The sequence below is a fragment of the Passer domesticus genome, chromosome 9 (genome assembly GCF_036417665.1).
Source record: "Passer domesticus isolate bPasDom1 chromosome 9, bPasDom1.hap1, whole genome shotgun sequence".
Lineage (NCBI taxonomy): Eukaryota > Metazoa > Chordata > Aves > Passeriformes > Passeridae > Passer > Passer domesticus.
The window spans coordinates 25,260,921-25,283,097 of record NC_087482.1 but is presented as its reverse complement, the minus strand read 5'-3'; the positions used below and the strand labels follow the sequence as shown (position 1 = coordinate 25,283,097).

Sequence of the window (22,177 nt, the reverse complement as noted above, 5' to 3'; positions counted from 1 at the left end):
CTCCTTCAAATTCATACTATAACTGGGATAAAAAAGCTTCTAACTTAGGTTTTCTTTTTGCTCTTTTTTTTTCTTTCTTTGTTGGTGGGTTGGTTTTGTGTGAGCTTTTTTGTTTTATTTTTTTTAATTAGAAAAAGCAGCAAAACCCTGATGGCTGAGGTTGAGTTTGGTGTGATCTGGGTGGCACAAGCATCTTTGCCTTTCTGACAAATTCCCTGGAGATTCTGACTCCTGTGCCTGCACTCAGCATCCTCACTCGGCTGTACCGCTGCTCCCCTCCAGAAGTCCTGCAATGTCATAAAAAACCCTTCAGTCACTTGAAACACAAAACTATAGTCCTTGGAAGTACTTTTTCTGTTTCCTCTATAGAATGATTTGGTTTAATTTTTATTTTTTGCTGCTTTTACTTTAACTGTGTATCTCAGCTCACCTTGCCAGGCTCCTCTTGCCCCGAGCAGCAGCTGCTCCCTGTGGCACCATTCACCTGACATTAAGGGTTGTAGGAGATTTCTCATTGACTTGCTGGAAACTGGAGGAGGCTCTTAAATTATGCATGAGCAGTCTGCTTCCTGCCTGAGTGAGGGATTCTTCACCTGGTGGGGATGGAAGGGATGTTTTAAAGGCTGTTATTCCAGTTTGCAGCCCAGCACCACAAATCGCTCCTTGTCCTGCTGGGGCACTGGAGTTTGATGTGGCCAAAGTGATTCACACCACACTCAGGCTGGGCTGTCAGCTCCCATGGTCATGGGGAGGATGCTCTGGGATGGGACCCTAATAAAGACCCTGATATTATTATCATTGCTTTTAGTGAAGGGGTGGGACCACCATCAGGCTAGAAATGATTTATGGCTCAGACAAACATCAGTCTCAGAGGCTGTGAGATTTTAGAGGAGCAAGCAGTCAGCCATAGCTCAGGAGTAGTCACAAGGTCTTCCTTACAAGGCAATATATCATTTTCTAACCCAATGAATAGATGCTACAAGGTTTATTTTGCTTTTCTATCTTATCACCTTTATTTAATTTTGCTGCACTGCAGATACTCTCATCTAATGGGCTTCTGTCTCACACATATACTTTTATTATAACTTTTGAATTCTTAGCTTGCTCTATACTATTGCATTACTTCACTACAGACCCTTCACCATCTTATCAATACAGTTTCTCACTTGCTTAAGGCATATTCTTTCTTACAAGAATAGAAATAAAAGTTTATGATTTTTCTGGTTAATGTCTGTGTATTGTATTTTTACATCAATCCAAGATTCTTCCAAGGCTGCAAACCAAACCCTTCCACGTCTGTGGAAGTTTTTGTTTTTCTGATTTCCACACCCTGAGAAGGGGAAATAACCCTTCAGCCATGTGGTTGCTGGGTCCTTCTCCCAGTGTCCAGCAGCCAGACTCCAGCTCTTCCACCCACAGGTGCTGCTGGAAAGAGGCTGAGCCCAGGAAGGCAGCACTGAAAAACTCCAGCAACCTGCAGGATTTGTGTCTGAGGCAGAGACATCCCACAGGATGGGAGCCAGCCTTTCCCAGGATTGAGGGGCTGTCTTGGTTTGAAAAGACAGGCATGTGCTAAGGAAGGCAGGAGCCTCCCCTCAAATGGAAAATGTCAACCCCCTCCCACCAAATTGTTATAAAATTGAAATTAAGGGGCTCTCAGGCAAAGATATGGGAGCAGGAGTAACAGTTCTTTATTAGGGAAGAAAAAAAAAATAAAATAAGCAATGCAGTAAAACCAAACAACACAGCCAGAGTCAGAGCAGGACCTGACCCCCTGTGGGTCAGGGTGGTGGCAGCAGTCCCATTCCATGGTGGCTCAGCCCGCCTGCAGTGCCAGCTGTCGTTCTGTTGGAGCAGGGGTCCTGGAGAAGGGTGGAGTTTTCCTCTGAAGATCCAGTGGAAGAGGCAGCTGCTCCTCTGGAAATCCAGTGGAAAGCCTGTGCTGGTGTCCCAAAAATCTCCGATTCTATCCAGGTAGGAATGCTTGGCTCCTCCTTCTGGGTGGAGCTTCTCCCAATGGGATGATGGAATTTGATCAGCCATGCAGTGACATTCACTGGCCCATGAAGAGAAGATATTTCCTGGAGGGAGGATTGGTTGTGGAAGAGAGAAAGAAAACTGTCCAATGAATAGAACTGCCCCACCTCTGACAGATGGTAAATAGAATACACATTGCCTTGCAATCTAGGACAGGGGCAGGTCAGGAGCTCTCCTCATGTGCTGCTCTGTTCCTTGCAGCAAACTTCCTCTCAGGAATGTTCTCTGTCCTCCTCAGGTTGTCTCACCACTTTCTGAACATGAGAAATCTCTCAGAACAGGTCTCATGGTATGTTCTGCACTCCCCTGGGATTTTCCCCCTGAGGATGGGTGGTGTGGCAGCATTCCCCTGAGGAAAGCCATGGGGTGCTGGGGCTGCTCTGCAGCACCAGGGCTCTGGGAGTCTGTTCTGGCACAGGACTGAGGTCCAGGAGGACAGAGGGCCATTGGAGTGGTTCATCTCCCATGGGGAATGAGCCAAACCCAGCTGAAGAGCCGGACAGAGATGCGGGAAGAGCTGGAGGTAATGTCCACAGAATAGTTTGTATAGGAAGGGACCTCAAAGCCCATCCAGTGCCACCCGTGCATGGCAGGGACACCTCCCACTGTCCCAGGGTGCTCCAAGCCCTGTCCAACCTGGCCTTGGGCACTGCCAGGGATCCAGGGGCAGCAACAACTGCTCTGGGAACCTCTGCCAGGACTTCCTCCCCCTTGGAGTGGTGCATTTATGGCTGCAAGTCCTGCAGTTGCAGTAGTGATAAACTGTGCTTTGGGGTTGTTCTTTTTTCAAATGGGCAGAATAAATTTAAAACTCGTCAACTCCACAAGGCTACAGAATCTCTGTGAAGGAGCAGGAGCTGATTGCAGCAATGCTGGGTTTGTACCCTGTGGTTTGTAGCACTGTTCCCTGCTCTGCTCAAAATGATGATTATAAAGTACAGCTCTTGAAATTATACCATTCTGTTCCATTAGTCATCATTTTTTGCACTGGATATCATTCAAATATTTGCTCTCTTCAGCTGATACTTTCCTCTGAGAAGTTTAATTGTCTAGAAAACAACCTAAGTACATATTTAAGGAAAACAGTCTGTGTTTATGCGTTAGGGTTTCAGCTGCTGCAGCACTTTTTTCACATTTAGGCATGTTAGGAGGAGAAATGGTCTCTATAACTAAAAAAAAATCCACAGCAAATTAACTCAGTGATGTTGAATGGTGGCACAAACGGATATTTCATGTACTGTTTGTGGTGCTTGAAACCTATTCCAGACATGGTTAATGCTCCAGGCTGGGCTTGTTAGCACAGGGCTGAGGAGTGCTGGGGTGTTAATGAGTGACCTGCTGTTTGTGCAGCACAACGTGGACATTACCACCTGCTCATGGCATTAAAATGAGGCTTGACCTTTATTATAATACAGATTTTTAATGGTACAACATTGAAACTACTCTGACTTCCAAGGAATTCTGCAGAGAGCGTGTTCTCCCTCCCTGAGACACGCTTTAATAGGCTTCAGGATTCCAGCAAGAGAAAGACTTGGCAACCACATTATTTCCCTGTCTTGCATCCAGCCACGGGGAAGGTTGTGCAGAATGACCCAGCAACCCTGGAAGCTGCTGCTGTACAACTGAGAATGTGAAGGATGTGACTGAGAGAAGTTGGTTGTAAAAGCAGCAAAGGTGAAGGTTTTATGGAGATGGTATTTAGATGTAGGCAGGGCAAAACCTGTGTAGAGTTCAGCAGGACATGGCTTTTCTTGACCCTCCTGTGCAAAATAGATTTTATTTCTGGGTAGCTCAATCTTAATGCACAAAAGTAATGTTTCTATAACTATATAAAATGGATAACACTTGGGACTGAATGCAGAAATTACAAAAAAAACCCATCTTTTTTCTCTTCTATGTTAAATTTAACTATTCCTGGTCTTTGCAAAGGCCTCATTGATCTTTACAGAGGATGAGATACAAAATTCACCATTGATCTTCTGGTATTGTGCAATTCTCAGATGCCTGGATGGTTCTTAATTAAATACAGAAATTGTCTTTAATTCTCTTAAATTGTTCTGTGCTGCTGCTGTCAGGTGTTGACAAGCTCCTAAATTTCTCTGATGGTGAATAAATGGCCTGATATCCAGGAGCCAAGTGCTGTAAATCCCATTGCCATGAATCTTCCATCCATCCAGAGGAAGAGCTGCTGAGCTCGGAGGATCTGAAGGATTTTGAGAAACTCTGGCACTGGGAATGAGTCATTTTAAGATTACAGGGGTTTGGAGCTCCAGAGTCCTTCAGTTCTTACTGCTTTTCTTCAGTCCTGTGCACTGCCCAAACAAATATATGGAAATGTTAATTTTGAGGCTGAAAAATGGATAGACAAAAACCCAGCAATCTAAATGCAAAAAATCACTAGGGTAATTTTAGGATGAAGAAAAACATTGAGATACCAAACTCATGCAAGGTATGAGAAGAATTTTTCACTCTGTTTTTGGCTGATAGAAAATATAACAAAAATGTCTAAGGACTTTTCATGCAGCTCTTGTCCACCAACGTGCAGCCTCATCTACCTGCTGCTTATAACTACAGCATTAGCTTGCAACAACCTGGAATGTTACTGGGAGGAGTCTCCCTCTCTCCCATTCTTCAACAGAGGCAAAACAAAGGAAATAATTTAATTTTTTTTTCCTTGCTGTTGTAACATAAGTATTACAAGAAAAATTATATTAAAAATCTGAAATTTTCCCAAGAATGCTTTTTCTTACATACTCACAGACATTTAAAATGTGAGGGAAAGTTCAATTTTTGCTCGTGGGAAATATTCTGGGTGTAGTTGGGGAGAAACTGTGTTTTTCCTGCCTCTGTCACATCTTCCTGTGTTTTCTCAGAGCCACCTGAGCACTGTGAATGTGGGTTTGTAGATAGTCTATCAATGAAATAAGAAAAACATTCCTCCCTGTGGATGCAGCAGTCTGTAGTGCTGGGAAGTGCAAGCCTTGTGATGGAGAAATCAGCCAGGATATTTTCCTTGGTGAGTGAGGATTGTTTGATTGAGTCCCTGTGCCCTGGAGTGTCTGTATTAAATTAGAGGATGGAATTTGCAATTTTGCCACTGTTAGGCAGGATCAGCTTTGTGGACTTGCATGGGCATTGCCACATCTGTCGAAATAAGTGTGTGGGGCTTGAATGGCTTTGCTGAATTAGTTCTGCTTTCATGGGAGCAATTCCTGAGCCACTGGGACCGGGATGGGGCCACTGTGCTAAACAAACAGTGATGCTGATTTGCCTGGATGTGATTTTGAGATTGCTGCCAAGGGGAGTGAGATTCACTCAGGTGTTCTGAGACTGTTAGAAGCCACAGGGATCACCTGGATATACTTCAGGCTCCTCTGAATAGCTTTAACAGCAGCACTGGTCATGGTCCAGGTAAAGCCCCAGACCTCCAAAGACCTTCTGCTTTTCAGCTTCAAAATTAATATTTCTATGTAGTAAGTTTGAGGAATGGTGCCACAGCTTGCCTTGTGTGAGGCAGAAGTGGGGCTGTGATTCCAAGGAAATCCTGCATTCCTGGTGTGGTCTGTGAGGAGAAAGCTTGTGGTGCCGTGAGATCAGTGATCCTTGGACCAGCTGACTGGGATAAGGGTTTGTGTGGCAGGACCAGCCAGCCCTGCTGGGGTCTGAACTGTTTGTGAAAGGCTGCTGAGAACAGCCTTGAGCCTGGAACAAAATATTTGTCTCTCTGGGATACAACTGAGCCGAACAAACAGCAGCAATCTGATTTCCAAGGAATGCTACTCCCACAGAGGGATGTGTGGAAAAGCGTGCCTGGCACCCTGCTCCTGCTGGGAGAGCTCCTGTGAACCTGGGGAGAAGGAGCTGGGGCTGCTGCAGGGTGGGAAGGGCATTCCCTCAGCAGTGCTGTGTCAAGCTGAGTGTCTCCAGGGCTGGGCAGGAGCTGCTGCATCTCTGGTGCATTCCAGGGCTTCTGTTCCCCTGTGCCAGGAGGATTTGAGGCTGGATGTGGGCACAGGGGCTCTCACTGTGATGGTTCAGCCTTAAAAAGTGCTGCTTCACCTCAGAGAGACTTTAAACTCTGCCCTCTCCATTTTGCTCAAAAAGGAAGATGCAATTCCCGTGTTGTTCCTGGATTAACCCCAAAAGCCATGTCCCCTTTCCCAGGCTGCCTTTTGTGAGTGTTTCATGAGCACTTCCCACTGGTGAACAAACCCTTGGCTCCTGGGAATGGGCTGAGGTTGGAGTGGCTTTCTCTTTGCTGGCAGAGAGCTGTGTGATGGACCCTTGTGCCGCCTGTATCCTCCCAATTCCCCTGAAAAGTCCTTTTCCCAAGGGCCCCTTCAGTGCTGCTCTGGGATAAAGCTCCTTAAAGGAGGTGTCTCCTCCCAGCCTGGTTCTGCTGGCAGCCCTCTCCAAATGGGAACAGCTTCTGGGGAAGGAGGGGCAGCTGCTTCCTCAGTGCAGACCATGAGGAATAATTTGTCTTCCTGAGAGGGAACAGGAAGGAATTCAGTGTCCCTGGGCTATGGATCAGCGATGCTCAGTGGGGTCTGGGAGCCATCCCATCAGCCTGGGTTGTTCCCTGTGCACAGGGCAGGTGGGAGGCTCTGGGTGGGTCCCACCACTCCTTCCCGAGGAGCGGCCCATGGTTCCTGTGCTGGGATGAGCTCCCCTGGCAGAGGTTTCTGCTCATTAATTTCCATCTTTAGTAATGAGAGATCAGGAAGAGTCATGAGACCCTGAGCACGTATTCACGAGAGGCTTAGTGGATTAAGTGTGTGTGGAAGGAAGAGCTCAGTGAGCTGAATCCAGCCGGGGATGAGGGCTGGTGAGTCCCTGTGGGACTCGGGATGAGCAGAGCTGCTCCTGGGCCGGGCTGTCAGCACCTGGAGCTGTCCAGCCTGGCGAGGGACCCTGCTTCCCAGTGGGCTGAGTCCTGGGGCCGTCCTGGTGTCCAGCTGCAGCAGATGCTTCATTCATTTATTCATGCTGGCTCAGACTCCAGACTCCTCCCCACTGATGAGTCTTCACTGGACAATAAATAAATAAATAAATAAATAAATAAATAAATAAATATCTCACAGAATATCCTGAAGTAGAAGGGACCCACAAGGATGATCAAGTCAAATCGCAGGCCCTGCACAAACCAATGGAAATTTTATCTCGGCTTCAAACCAGAGGGACAGCTCCACAAGGGGAATTCTGTTCACAGCTGTGTTTTTCATATTGCAGCTGAAGCTCCTTGCCCCAGCAGCTCTGTGTTTCTGCAAAGCCAAGGACCCTGATGGGATCCAGCAGGAAAGATTGCTTTGGAGTTGCTGGGGTTTCAGTTTCTAGCACTGAAGGGAAGTGTTCTGGTTCAGTATTCTAGCATGGATTATCTTGGATTATGTGACCCTGCAGCAGAGGTCTTTGTCAGAGCTCACAAAGAAAACCCAAACTACAGGAAAAGCAGAACCACAGAGGGCTTTCCTAGCTTTAATGGTTCTAGGATAGAGCCAAACCATTCCCCCAGCACTGCCAAGGCCACCACTGACCCTTGTCCCCAGGTGCCACATCCACATGGCTTTGGACACTTCCAGGGACAGGGATTCCACCCTGCCCTGGGCAGTTCCAGCAAGGTGAGGAATGTTGAGCCTTTGCAGCACTGTGCTGACTGTGCTGCTGCACCCACTTGTCCCCTGCCACCAGGGCTGTATCTCAGCCTGTTCTCCTGGGTTTCACATATTTTTTACCAGGGTCATTCTGTTTCTGTGCTGCAGGATATGTCTGCACACATTTTTGCCTCTCTGCCAAGCAGTTTTAGCTGTAGAGGCCTGAAAATGGGTCAGCTCACAGCTGTGCCACGAAGTATCTAAAGCCTCTGGTATTACAGCGTGGTCACAGTATTTATTTACTTTTTAGCAATGCTGGCAAAAATACAGATATTAGGTGTATGAAGATTTCATGCAAACACATAATTCCTGTGCATGCTCAAATCCCTTGGGGAGCTGGGACCCTCACCCTGACTCAGTGCTGCAGTCCCAAATTCTGTGGCTCATTTCAAAAGCAGGAGGAATTTACTGTAGGGGAATGAGCCATGCTCTGTCTGCATGGTCCACTGCATAAACCAGGCCTTGGAGAAGGTTCAGCAGAGACCCAGATCCACTGGGCTGAAACTATCTTAGAATTTGCATCCAGGGGGCAGTGAATATTTTTTAAAAGATAATATCTTGAAATTATCCTGGGAGTGCTTTGCTGCCAGCACTGTGGAGCTCTCTCTGTGCATTATACCTGGCTTTATAAACACTGCTCTACTTGGCTTTAAAAAACTGGGGGAGGTTTTCCCCATCTTACCAGGGAGGAGGAATCCAGCGAAATTATTCTGGGATCCTTTATGGCACACAGGGAAGTAGAGATTGGTGTCAGTTCAGGATGCCCAAGTTCCAGCCTAGGAAAGAAGTGCTTGGCTCTGGAAGCCCCATGAGTCTTCCTTTCTAGTCTTTGCTAAATCCATATTTAATCTCAAAGTCACAGCAATCTGTATTTTTTTTCCTCAAGGCTTATGCCAGAACATTTCCTCCAGGTAAGGATCAGGGACACAGGTTACACTGCAAATGACAGTTTTGCCTAAAAGCAGCATAAATTTAAATACTTACCTCAATTTAGATCTCTAAAACTGTGGCCCAGCATCATCTTCACCCCTTTTTACCTGCAAAAAGAAGTTTGGGAAGGAGGAGACTTTGAGAATATCTGGATAATTTTTGTCTGAAATAAACTGCTTCAAATAAAGCTGTTGTCCTTTTGCAGAAGGATCAGAACTCTTTTGATAGAGACAAAAGCCTGTCCCTGATTAATTTTATTCTGTCACCAGAGTGTTTGTTAACCCTGATCACCTCCATCTCTCTTATAGCATGAAGTGCTGTTATTTCTCAGAAAACACTCAGGAGGGATTGAATGTTCTTCAGTATACAAGAAGCTGCAAAGAGGTTCAAAGAAAATGTCTTGTCTGGTGTTCAAGAAGAAGGGTTTTATCCCATAAATAGCTAAATCAGAGAGAGGGTGATGCTGTGGTGGCAGGTTGGAGAGGAAGGTTTGATTTCCACAGTAATGAGACCTGCCTGGGTAACCTCCCAAAAATGCAAAGCTTATAATAGCTCAGCATGAAGTGATTTAAAAGCATATTAATTAGAGCATTTATTAATCTGCAGATGTTTCAGTTTTGATTGTACTTTGCAAACAAAGACTTTTTTTTACAATAAGACTTCTGTAAAACTGCTTTTCTTTCCTTTTGCCTTCTTTACAGTGAAGGCAATGTCCTCCTTATGCTTCCAGGAGAATGCAGCATGTGGGAATGGCACCAGAGGAATGGGCAGGGACTGATCCCAGGAATTCTCCCTGCACAGGAGGCAGAACTTCTGCCCTGGGCAGTGCCCAGCCCTGAGCAGAGGCCAGAGAGGCTGTGGGGTCTCCTCCCTGGGGATATTCCAGAGCTGTGTGCGCAACCTGTGGATATTCCAGAGAGGCTGTGGGGTCTCCTCCCTGGGGATATTCCAGAGCTGTGTGCACACCCTGTGGATATTCCAGAGAGGCTGTGGGGTCTGCTCCCTGGGGATATTCCAGAGCTGTGTGCACACCCTATGGATATTCCAGAGAGGCTGTGGGGTCTCCTCCCATGGGATATTCCAGAGCTGTGTGCACAACCTGTGGATATTCCAGAGAGGCTGTGGGGTCTCCTCCCTGGGGATATTCCAGAGCTGTGTGCACACCCTGTGGATATTCCAGAGAGGCTGTGGGGTCTCCTCCCATGGGATATTCCAGAGCTGTGTGCACAACCTGTGGATATTCCAGAGAGGCTGTGGGGTCTCCTCCCTGGGGATATTCCAGAGCTGTGTGCACAACCTGTGGATATTCCAGAGAGGCTGTGGGGTCTCCTCCCTGGGGATATTCCAGAGCTGTGTGCACACCCTGTGGATATTCCAGAGAGGCTGTGGGGTCTGCTCCCTGGGGATATTCCAGAGCTGTGTGCACACCCTGTGGATATTCCAGAGAGGCTGTGGGGTCTCCTCCCTGGGGATATTCCAGAGCTGTGTGCACACCCTGTGCTCTGGATGGCCCTGCTGGGGCAGGGAGGTGGCACCAGCTGCCCACCGTGCTCCCTTCAGCCTGACCCGTGCTGGGATTCTGTACAGTTTATCTCTGTGAAGTTCCTTTGTTCCAGGTGCCCTGGGGAGGAGGAAGATTCCTTTCAGCTCCCCAGGAAGATCCTCAGAGCTGCAGCCAGACTTATGGGTGTGTGCATGCTGAGTTCATGTCACCTCCTCAGGGCAGCATGGAGGGGAAACTGAACTAAATCCTGCACCAATTATCAGCAGCATTTCCCGTTCCTGTCCTGGTCACATGCTGCTATTTTGAATGAAAAAGACAAAACATAGAAAGATTTGCATGTTCATCATTTTGGGTGTCAGGTGTAACAAGTTCAACAGCTGCTCTGGGATGTGCAGCTGAAAAAAGGAGGGGTTTGTAGTGTCAGGTATTTTGGGTTTTCATTTACCAAAGTAGGTGAGGTAGGGGCTGAGCACGATAAATAATTGAGCTTTCCTCATATAAATATAACAGCTGTGAGTGTTTGTTTGGAAAATCATAGAGAGCTGCAGAATATATATCAGAGGGAGAGAATCCTCAGTGGAATTAATCAAAATTCTGTTTACAGAGTAGTGACTTAGGTTGGAAATGTGTGTAAGTGGGACAAGTATCATGCTCTAAGTCTGTCTTAAGTGTTTAATACAATTATACTTTTACTGTGCTTTGTGTTATTACTGTATTATCCAGGTTCCTCTGCTTCTGAGGTAGCAGAAGCATCCTTCCTCTGCCCTGGAGAATTCCAGCTGGACCAGGGCAGCAGGAGAGGCTGGGACCCCCCAGCTGCCCCCTAGGGCAGGGACAGGGGGCTGTGCAGCCTTTGGATGAGCTGAGCATGACAAGTGCTGGCTGCTGTAAGTAGGCTGAGCTCCCCCACTCAGACCCAGTTATTTATTGTTTTGTATTTCAAATTAGTGCAAGTCTTCTCTGCCTGACTCTAATTGGAAGGTGCCCGAGGGTATGGAAGCTGAAACCATGTCAGCTTGGTCTGACACCAGCTGTAACAATTTCCTCAGGAATAGCCCCAAATTTCAGGTGGGTGCTGCCTACCATGAAAGCAGCAGGTAATAGCTGTCATCACAGAGGGATTCAGAGCAAGGCATAGTTTAGGATCCATAGATCTGTTCCTTGAATTAAATAAAATACATTTTTTGGCAGCTCTTTGAAATACAATTAGATTAGAAAACGTCTGAGGAATAGTTGGACAACAGCCTGCAGTCAAATAAAACAATCTTTCTGCATTACTGATCTCCAAAAGGCTCCAAAGAAGAAAAGGTGTTTAGCTATTAGAATTAAAATTTTGTCTTGGTATAAAAGCCACGCAAGGAGCAAGTGAAGGATTTTCAGTGAGTGTGGTTTTTTGAAGCAGAATTGCCATTTCCAGTGGCTGATCCCTTGAGGAATTCCAGCTCATTGTGATGACACCCAGCTCGAGTTCCTTCTGCTATTTCCACACCAAATGCCATTGCTGGGCTGCAGTGCCTGCAGTTCCAGGAAGGGAATTGCAGCTGGAATTGCCACCCCACAGGCATTGCCTAACCCTAAAGCACACAGGTAGATTTTTTTTTGACCTGCCAAATATTGAGGGTACTGACAGCTGGGTGGAGGTACAGAAATGGTTTTAAAATGCCAAATTCTGTCATGCTGGAACATATCCCAGCTCTGGGTTACAAAGCAACATGGATTTATTGGTGGTCAAAAAGAGGTGGCACTAAAATTAGAATTAATTACCATGGATGCAGTTCAATAGTGAGCTTTGGCGTCAGTGCTGGAGAAGTTCCTGGGAGAGAAGTGCTGGGATAAAAACTGGGCACTGACACCTCACCTCCAAAACTGGTGCAGAGTCCAGTCCTGTGCTGGTTGCCAAGGGAAGAAAGTGACCTGTTACATACTCTGTTACAGATCCAATTTCATAAAAGTCAGGGAAATAAGTAAGAAAATAACATGAAAAATAAAAAGAAAAATAAAATTAAACCCTACTGTTCCGGTGATGTGATAGAGCTGAAAAAATAAGCCATCCAAGAAACTAGAATAAGTTTGAAACAGGCTTTCAAATCATCCAGCTCATTTCAGCCCATCTTCTTTCCTAGAAGCATTTCTCTAATGAAAACACTTTTCCTGCCATTAGACTAATTTTCACTTTCTGGTTGGCCTGTGCCTCAACCCACTCAGAATAATGGGCTCCTCCGTAATTTGAATTCCAGCACTGAGCTTTAGCTCTGCCTGAGACAAATGTAGTTTGGGAATCTGCTCTCTCTCTCTTACCTGGCAGTGGTGAGGTGGGCTTGAAGAGCAGGAGGCAGAAATGTGAAGCATCTCATGTATAAAATCCTCCTCAGACAGAGCCCCAGCCTGCTCTGTGCTGTGCACATGGATCCTGGTGGCTGTTGCACTTTTACTGCATCCAAGGAGCACTAACCCAAGGACAGAGGCTGCTGGGATGGAGGAGTGGCAGTGGGCCTGGGATTCCAGCAGGAGTCTGGCAAATCCAGACCTGACAGGTTCTGGGGCTGAGCCACACCTCAGATCTCAGCCCAAGGCTTGGCCCCTCCTGCTGTGGGTTTGAGGGGTCATTCTCACTCCATTCCTACTTCAGGGGGTTGGAGCATGAGCCATTGCATTGAATTCTGTTGTTTCTGATGGATCGTCACTGTCTCTCCTTCCCAACTCTGTTTGGGAGTTGTGCTTCACCTGGAAGGAGCATCATTCCTTTGTCTCTCCTCCTCCTGTTTGTCACCTCCCAGGTGGCACCTGCACTGCTCGCTGATACCCAGGGATGCCTCCCACAGGGCACATCAGACCTCGGCCCTGCTAAATCAGGTGACCAAAGCTGGCTTGGGGTTTTTCTCCCCTTTGGTTTTTAGCTTCTACCAAAGAATTGTCCCTGTCAAATCTGATTTTCACGTGGTGGCAGCCTTGGTGGGTTTACAAGGTCAGATGAGCCTCGTCCATGTGTGGTGATGCAACAGGAATGTGGGGATGGAGGCAAGGATGCAGTGCAGCTCTGATCCTGAGCCAAAATAACCCTGCTGCTTGTGTCCCAGATCCAGTCCTGCCTGTTGCAGCACTCCAGGTGTGGTCAGGCAGGATTCCTCACTCACTGGAGAAGCTCCCTGTGAGTGGGGACTCTGCCAGCCTATCATGGGGTCACTGAAGTTCCTCAATTCTGCTACTGATGCCTTCCCAGAAAGGCCTCATTTTAAAGTGACCTGTTACAAAGACACACAACACATGAAAGATCTGCTCCTTTTGACACGAAATTGCTTCACCCTCATTCACAGAAGCTTATTTTCCAGTGAATCTCTTTTATTGATCTTTTTTCTCTTCTTTTTAAGGCTGCTGCAGTCAGTGAATTTATTCTAAAGCTTAGATTACTTCTGAGAGTTGCTCAGTAACACAGTGTGATTCATCACATTAGAATATGGAAAGGCTGGAAGCCTCTCCTACTGTGTGTAATATGACAAGTACAAGTTTTAGATATGAAAAGGGCCTGGCAAACTCTGAATTTTGCTTTAGTGCTATCAAAGTAGCAATTAAAACACGCAGGGGTTTTGCCTTCCTGTGGATGCCGTGGTGAAGGTGCAGCTGCCCAAGGCAAAGGGCTGGTTGTGGCTCTGGAGGAGCAACACAAAACGCTGATCCCAGGCTGCCCTCTGGCAGATAGTCCCACTGGGCAGCCTGGGTTTGGTCTGCACGGCTGGAGTCAGGGGGACACGCTGTCTGGGGACACGCCGTGTCACAGGGAGCAGTGCCACGAGCCGGAGGCCTGCACCCCAGGGTGGGAAATGCCGAGTCACAACGGCTGGGCCTGAGGAGGCCTCTCTTCCACCTTTGGACCCTTGTCATCTCTCTGTAAGATGATAGCTCACTTTCCCTTCACCCTTACTGTTTCCTGAAACTCCTGTACCCTGTGTAAACCCCTATTCCTGCCCAGTTTGGTAGAAGAGCTGTCACTGAGACCCTCTGCAGAAGATGCCGATAAAGACATCTCTGTGGAACCTCACACAGCGCTTCTCCTCTCTCTCCCGGCATCATGGCTCCCCTTGGAGATCCAGCCTGGATCTGGCAAAATGGATGAGCCAGAGCTCCCAAAGCAATCCCTGCCTGGCCCCACTGGGGTGTCATTGCATCTCATGACTATAACTCAGTGTGACACAGCCATGGTGGCAGCTGTCCCCTGTGTCACTGTCCCAGGCAAGTCCCTGCTTTCCCTAAGCCCTGCCTTGCAGCAGGGCAAACACGGAGCTGTGCTGCTTTCTAGGGCAGGGCCCGGTCTGCACCACTCCCTCCTCCTGAAGATCCAGGGGTTCCACATGGAAATGGACAGCCAGTTGTGATACTGGGCTTCATGTGGGCGTGGAGAAGGTGAGCAAGAAGAGTAAAAACTTATAAGAACTGATATGGTTTTGCCTCTTGGGGGCCTGAACAAATAAACTTGAACATAAGAGTGAAGGTCATTTTCCTGGAATACTTTAAAATTCATTTGGTGTATATAAAAATAGTATTCTTTGAAAACATCATGATTTTTAACTTTATAAAAGGATGGGGAAACTCACTGCAGTTTGACCTGTACCATCTCTTTAAAATTCTCTTGAATATTTCCAGATTTCTGAAGGTGTCTTTTAGCCTGTGAAGCTTTCCAGGGACTCAAACTCCTGCTTTTCCCTTTTGCTGTCTCACAGCCTAAGATGATGTGCTTCTAATTCCTTGTGTACTATTGCAACAAGCAGCTCTGACTTTTCCTCCTTTGCTTGGAAAATACACAGTTCTGTTTTCCTGTCACTAATTTGTGTGCAGTGGTTTGATCTGCCTGGGTTCTTCTCCCCATGGCTTTCCCTGCGCAGGACTGCCTTTCCCTTTTACCTCCAGGCTGCAATCCTGTCTCTTCTGGAGGTGGTGTAAGATAAAGCATTGCTCATCACTTCACTCTTTTCCTGCCCTTTTGCACCCTGACTGGCTCGTGCTGTTTCCCTGACTCTGCACAAGGTTAGGTGAAGATGACTCCACTTAAACCTGACTCTGGAGAGCAGTGGTGCCTTACAATGTGTGTGTGAGAGTGCAGATCTATGAATAAATCATGTCAGATCACTGGCACTGGGATTTTTTTCGTGCTTTCCTCAAGAATGCAGCTTTTTGAGCCCTGTTATTAGTAGAACTCAAGCTAATAAATAATTGGGGTCAACTGTGCATCAAATCAATGAAGACTGCAGTGACAGGTATCTAAAACTTGTCAATGATTGTAAGATTGTCATCTTCTGAAAAGCAATTAATGTTTAAAATTGCTGGAGATGGGTGGCAGCTGGAGGTGAGGGATGCCTGGGTGTTTTTACCAGTAATTGCTCAACGACTGTTTCAGATAGTTTTGGAAAACACACCTTTTGGAAAACACTCCTGTTCACCTGCTTTCATTCACCAATATCGACAGGACACAGATAACAAAAAATGATTAAACTTGCAGTGTCTCTGCATTGTTTATCTCCCATCTCAAGCCTTCCTGCTGCACACTCCTCAGTTAATTTTCAGTGTAACTCCAAGATAAACACTCATGTGGTTGTTTCAGCTGTGCCTGTGAAAATGGAAGGAATTACTATACTGCTTCCAGGAATTTCTAAGGCTCTTGAAAGAGAAGTTGATGGGAAAAAAAAATTGACTGGAGGAAGCTATAGATCCCTTTAATGGAGAGCTGATAACAGTGATGGAAAGCAGAGAGGGAGGTAGGAAAGACTCACAGTCTCTTTCCACAGAGAGGATGGGCATTGAGATTTATGTTACTTTGTACACTTCAGGGAGAGTTTATTAAAGCTGAATTATTCAATTACAACAGACTTGATTGAATGAACTGCTTTTTAAAGTGCAGATAGCACCTTTGTTTTACATGGAGTATAAAATCAACAGCATTAATATTTATAGGAACTTGTTTTGTCTGAATGAAACTGGTTTCAAGTACCACTGCTTGACTGCTTTTAAAATTTTTAAAAAATCATCTCACCAGTATCATTTGATGAGGAAAAAATTTAGTTATCTGTGTAAGTGAGGTTTCCTGGTTTATGGCTGATGGGAACAGTTCCCACCTGCCTTCTCTTTTGGGGTTGTCTGTAATGGGGCTGAGTAATATTGTCCCTTAAATTAATAAAAACTTGTTCTTGGCAACAATCAAATCAGGAACTGACTGGTGCAGCTGAGCACAGGAATCTGATTTTATCACAAATTACTGGAGTTGGGACCCTGTAGAGTGAATACATGGTAATAACAGGGAACTCTTGATCAATATCCATCAAGTCACAACCAGTGAGTGGGGTTGCTTGGTTTTCAGTTGATTTTGCATTTATAGGAGGAATTTTAACCTACATGCCTTTTGCTGTAATTAGTTGGTTGCAGATGTGTTTACCCAGAAGTTCTCTGAGTGTACAGTGCTTAAGGGGCTGACCCAGGAGTGTCAGATTTGTGTCATGGTGTGGGAAATTCCCAAGGACTGTAAGCATTTCAAGCCAGTGGCCAGGGATGGTTCCTGTCCCATCCCAGAGGAATTCCTCCTGCTGGTTTCCAGCTGCCCTGGGAGCTGTATCCTCCAGGCCTTGTTAGACTTCTGAGTTTCCATCGCTGCTGAGAGATTGGCTGCTTTCCCTCAGATAACAGGGAAAAACTCCCTTCCACTCCTGTGGCTGCTTTGGGTTTTTTAAATGTGCTTTTTCTTTTAAAGCAGGATGTTGGGTTTTGTAGAACACTTAGGATGTTTGCCCAGCAGTTTTGCCTTGACTTTGGTCTAGTGAACTTTCTGAGTATTCCCAGACAGAGCTGGTACCATTTTGTGAAGTTCTGAAAATCTCAGAGTTTTTGGAGCAGTTACAAAGCAGCTTGTTGCTGTGGTGATTGCAGAACCCTGGAATGGTTTGGGTTGGAAGGACCTTAAATTCCATCCAGTGCCACCCCTTCCATGACAGGGACATCTTCCACTGTCCCAGGCTGCTCCAAGCCCCATCCAGCCTGGCCTTGGGCACTGCCAGGGATCCAGGGGCAGCCACAGCTGCTGTGGGCACCCTGTGCCAGGGCCTGCCCACCCTCACAGGGAGCAATTCCTGCCCAGTATCCCATCCATCCCTGCTCTCTGCCAGAGTGAAGCCATTCCCCCTTTTCCTGTCTCACCAGGCCCTTGTCCCAAGTCTCTGCCCATCTTTCTTGCTGGCTCCTTCAGGCACTGGAAGGCCACAATTAATTCATCCCTAATGAACCCAGCCAGCCCCTTGGAGGCCCTGGGTCCTTAGTGCAGAGGTGTTGATGAACTGCTGGGTTTGCAGAGATCTCCACACTGAGCCCTGACAGGAATGTCCCTCCCAGGCCCTGCTCTCCAGAGCTGCAGAAGGACCCAGCCTTTCCCCCAAGCTCACCTAGTGAGGCTCAAATTTACATCCAATTTCCCCCAGCGCTCCCTGTCCCCACCACTGCTGTGGCTTTCCCAGGGATGTTTCCCTCTGCTGTGTGTCAGGGCAGGATTAAGAGCTAAAGAAACCTGCTAATTACTTAGTGGGATCAGCATCTGCTAATGAGCTGGGGTGCAACAGTCCAGCACCGGTCTGTAACAAATCTGCCTGCAGATAATTTGCTCAGAGCAGATTTTTGTCTGGGTGAGCCAGATCCATGTTTCACTTGAAGCAGTCACCTAATTAATGGCATTAACAGGGAGGGGTTTCACTTCCAGCAGGGAAAACCCCTCAGGCTCCTGTTCCCTGGCACTGGGCAGTGGCTGCAGCCCTCCCGTGGACCAGTCTTCAGAGAGTTTGGGGCTTATCTGGAGACAGAAGCAAATAAAAGGGGGTGATGTGAAGGTGATCATTCGACCATTTTTGCTAGCACCTTGTCCCACCGACTGCAGGTGGAGTGTGGGTCAACATCTCCCAGTTCTAGACCTTGATTGTGCCAGCAATGTCCAAAGAAAGAATATGGAAAAACGTTTCTCTCGTGTTGATTTTAAAAAAGTTTGTCACCTTGATGCTTAAATATCAGTTTATTAATGGTGTGGCAAAAACCTGATGGGGGTCATGTCTCCCGCGCCTCCAGAGAACTGTTGGATTCCCAGAGCACTTGGATGATGGAAACTGGGCTCAAAGAGAAGTAGGAGGCTCACCTGCTGCCCAAGCATTGTGTGAGCTATTATCCACCTAGCTGGTTACCAGCCAGATCCAGAGAGAAGGCAGTAAAACCCCTATTTATAAGGAATATTCCTGTAGAAAAGTGTAATTTGTAGCACTACATGAGCTGATTACAGTCGTTGGAAATCCAAACAATGCAGGAACACTTGGCTTAAGAAAAGAAGCATTAAGAGCTTAATACTTCCAAGCTGTCAGAGTAGTGACCCAGGGAAGGCAGTTGGAGTTTGGTCTGGATGCATGGATGGATTGGGAGGCACAGACCACAAAATGGTGCTGCCTTAGCCATCTGCAGGCTGTGGGATTTCTGTCCTGTGCTGAAAGATGAAGAACCCACTGCAAGCAGTTGAGAAGGCAGAAAAAATCAGCAGATGTAAAAAAAAAAAAAAAAAAAAAATTAAAGCATATAATTAAATGCCCCTGATGCTTTGTTATTTCATGCCTAGTTAGGCTGAGCTTGTCATAACCTCTAAAAAAACTTCTAATTTCTAATGCTAAATAGAAATTCAGGAATTTGTATAGCTATTATATCTCATACGGTAATATTTCTGTGTAGTTCATTGTTATAAAAATTGGTATAAAAACCTGATAATACAAGAGGTGAGTAATTAAAAGCTCAGATCTATATTTCTCTTACCCATGGAAATCTTTGCCAGAGGCAGCATTAGTATTTCAAGTCAATCACCTGTCCCAGCAGCACATTTGGAGAGCTGAGGATGCACTGAGCTGAGCTCTTTTGTTTCTTAGTACAGGGAGATGGCCACACTCCAAAGGAATTGGCTAGAAAACAGCAGCATAAAAGAACTTTTTCCTATTTTTAGGTGAATTTTTTCCCCAGTGAGCCATATCCAGCATGGTTTGGGAAAAAGCTTAAAATTGGAGAAAAAACCTTGTGGTATCAGCCACGCTTCTCCCAGCACTTTCTAGTGTGTGATGTATGGACGTGAAGGTCAGTGATCCCACACCTCTCAGATCTTTTCCAAGCAATTTGTATTCTTGTGTGTAAAACTTCTGTGTTTCTGGGCAGAAACACATCTTATTGCAGGGCTCACCCTGCCTTTGAAAGGTTCTGTGGGAGCGGTGATCCTATCTGGCTTACACACTGATATCTCTTTTTTCCCATGTGCATCTGGGGAGATTAAATTCTGAGTTCCTAGAGATGAGTAAAACAAGCAAAAAATTCTGACTTCCTCGAGATCAGTAAAACCAGAAAACCCCTGAGAGGGCTGGGAGGGACTTGGAGGCTCTGTGATGCTTTTGGGAAAAAATGGTACAAAGTAATTTCTTTCTGATGTTATTTTATCTTTTGCTGTCTCATTATGATGGATGTTGAGCTGGGTCAGAAGCCCAAACTTCCCACAACTGTACCCAATGGAGTGGTGAAGATTTCTATCCAATTAAATTCCTTGTTCTTTCCCTTTGCTTATTGCTCCTCTCAATGTCATTCCAGGAATCTCTACATACTTGAGGCATGTCAAAACCACAAGTTTAAGTTATCTCCACCATAGGTCAGTTCTCATTCAGTTTGCTCTCCATCTTTTTATCTCCCTGCTCAGAAAACCCTCTAAGGAATATTCATATTGTCTAACTTGGCATTAAAATAAACACTTCAGCTTCATTACTTTCACACACTTGATTTAAATACTTGAAGTGACTGATGAATTCTAAATTATGTTCAGCTGCACAGAAGCTTTACTGAAATTGTATAGAACTGGAGTTTGGGTCAATGGCATTAACTAAAGCCATTTATTGGTCAAGACATGGTGTTTTATGGAAAACATTAATGTAAAAGAGAGCTGACAGCTTTAGATGATCCAGCACACATATTCCTGTGCAGAAGCCTGGGAGGTCCTGCTGCCAGAGCACCAGTGAATGCTCAGTACACATTTCAGGAATGAGTGTTTTCTGCTGCTCACCACGGCTGCAGAGTGTCTGAGGGCAGTTCCGAGGCTGGCAATGGATTGAGGCTCCTTTTCCAAAGAAAGGAAACAAGTCATGGCTCACTCAGATTGTTTCAGATCCATTAACTCCAGCTAAGGACTGAGGGTGAAGTCCCATTTCCCTGTTCCTGGCTGGGAACAGGGAAATGGGACTTCACCTGAGCTCACAAGGGTTGTTTCCTGTGCCAAGGCTGTCTCAGAACTTCAAACTGCCCCCTTTCCATCCAGTCCTTACTTACCTTTGCCAGTTCATACCTATTTCTGCTAATCAAACTATGCTTTTTCACTGCAGTAGTCTTTTCTCTGTCCTGGGAAACAAATTTTTTTAAAAATAACACTGAAATATTTTGTGCTATTACAAATAAGTGAGCGAAGATGAAGATGGACACTTGATATATGTGTAGTTGACACATTTGATACATGAAGTTTTGCTGCATTTCAGGACGTTGTAGCTGCATTCAACAACTTATTACCTCAAGGAGTTGAAGTTCATCACTCTTTACAACACTTTTTTTCAGCCTCTGAAATGCATCAAGGGCACCACAGTAGTGGTTTATTGTGCTGTGAAAAGGGATCGATTTTTATAATGCAGTTACAGCAATTGGGGTGTCTCAAGGCAGCTCTCAGCACTCTATTGCAGTCACACATTGGAGAGTTTGGGTTTCAGAGGCTGTAAAAACCAAAACAAAATAACCCAACTCAAAAAACCCCTGCAAAATGAAAAAAACCCCACTCCAAATGAAACCCCAAGCAAACCATCCTGACAAAATTTGGTGGTCTCAACGTATGGACTATTCTTCCGTAAGGAAAAGGCAGCATAAAGGTTGGTTTGCAGAGCTTAATCAAGAATTGCACCAACACTGCAGCCCTTGGCATCCATCAGGTCAAAAACTGGGTCTGCTGCTCCTCTTTATTTTAATAAGGGTTTGAACAGTTTTCTTTGGATCTCCCACATCTGGCTCTGATCTTAGGTTTACTGATTGAGTTCTATAGTTACATGAATTTTGAAAACATTTTCTTCTTTAAACCTCAAAAATCCCCTGAATTTCTAGGTGTTTTCATAAATACTCGTGTACTTTTCATTAATTTCAGTGGTTTTTTTTAATTATGGCACTTTCAAGCAGGAACTTTCTGCTGAATGGACTTGAAAGATTCCCAACCATAGTTCATAAAATTATCACTCAAACCTTACTGTTTCTGAAGCAATGTTTTGATGTACCTATTTTTGCCATGCTAAAAACATTTCTGGGTGTCTGAGAAGGCCCAAAATGGTCCTGGAAAATGGTGAGAGATGAATGAATGTGCTTAATTCACCTGTGTTGCCTTTCTGGGTTTGTCCTACCTGAGCACAAGGAGCTTGTAGGATGTGGTGTTTGAAAAGATTGGAGTTTTAAAGCAGATGCTGTTGCTTGTTCCCTGCTGGTTTCTGATGAACAGGAAGGATAATTTCCTGGTGTTTTTCTGGGATGGGTGAGAGCCTCAAATTACCAGAAGGGCTCAGAGGAATGCTGGGGTAGTGACTTGGGGTAACTTCCAGAAGGTTTTTATGTCAAGCTAACTAAGATTTGGGTTTGGAAGCTCTTGCTGGATGGTCTCTGTGTAGCTGCAGCTCTCTTCATAGAGAGCAGGCAGGCACAACTTCCCAAGGATATTTCCTGGGAATCGCAGCAAGAAGCCTCCGGGAAGGGAAAACAATTCTTATCTCTATTCTCTGTTCCTATTGTTTTGTCAAACCACATGTGGACTGTGTTAGGAAGATTGTTTACCTGAAGGGAGTTCTTAATTGGATTCTGGTGATGGTTGTTTATATTAATTGGCCTGTTGGGTCAAAACTGTCCTGGCTGTCTCAGTCATGGGTTTTTCTTTAGTGTGTATCTTTGTATAGTATAATATAGTATTAATGTAATAGAATGTAGTTTTAATAAAGCATTTGTT

The 22,177-nt window shown here is 45.7% G+C and overlaps 1 protein-coding gene and 1 long non-coding RNA gene across 12 annotated transcripts in view; one reads left to right on the top strand and one right to left on the bottom strand.

Annotated features, from left to right (window-relative positions):
* Positions 1–22,177, top strand: part of IQSEC1 (IQ motif and Sec7 domain ArfGEF 1) — a 281,322-nt gene that overhangs the window by 71,483 nt on the left and 187,662 nt on the right. The gene's annotated exons all lie outside the window — the stretch shown is intronic.
* LOC135307729 (uncharacterized) lies at positions 3,412–14,385 on the bottom strand. The gene is made up of 4 exons (XR_010368395.1): positions 12,424–14,385; positions 8,676–8,728; positions 6,924–7,067; positions 3,412–4,349 (listed from the first exon to the last, which is right to left on the bottom strand). It is a non-coding gene; the product is annotated as an uncharacterized LOC135307729 (long non-coding RNA).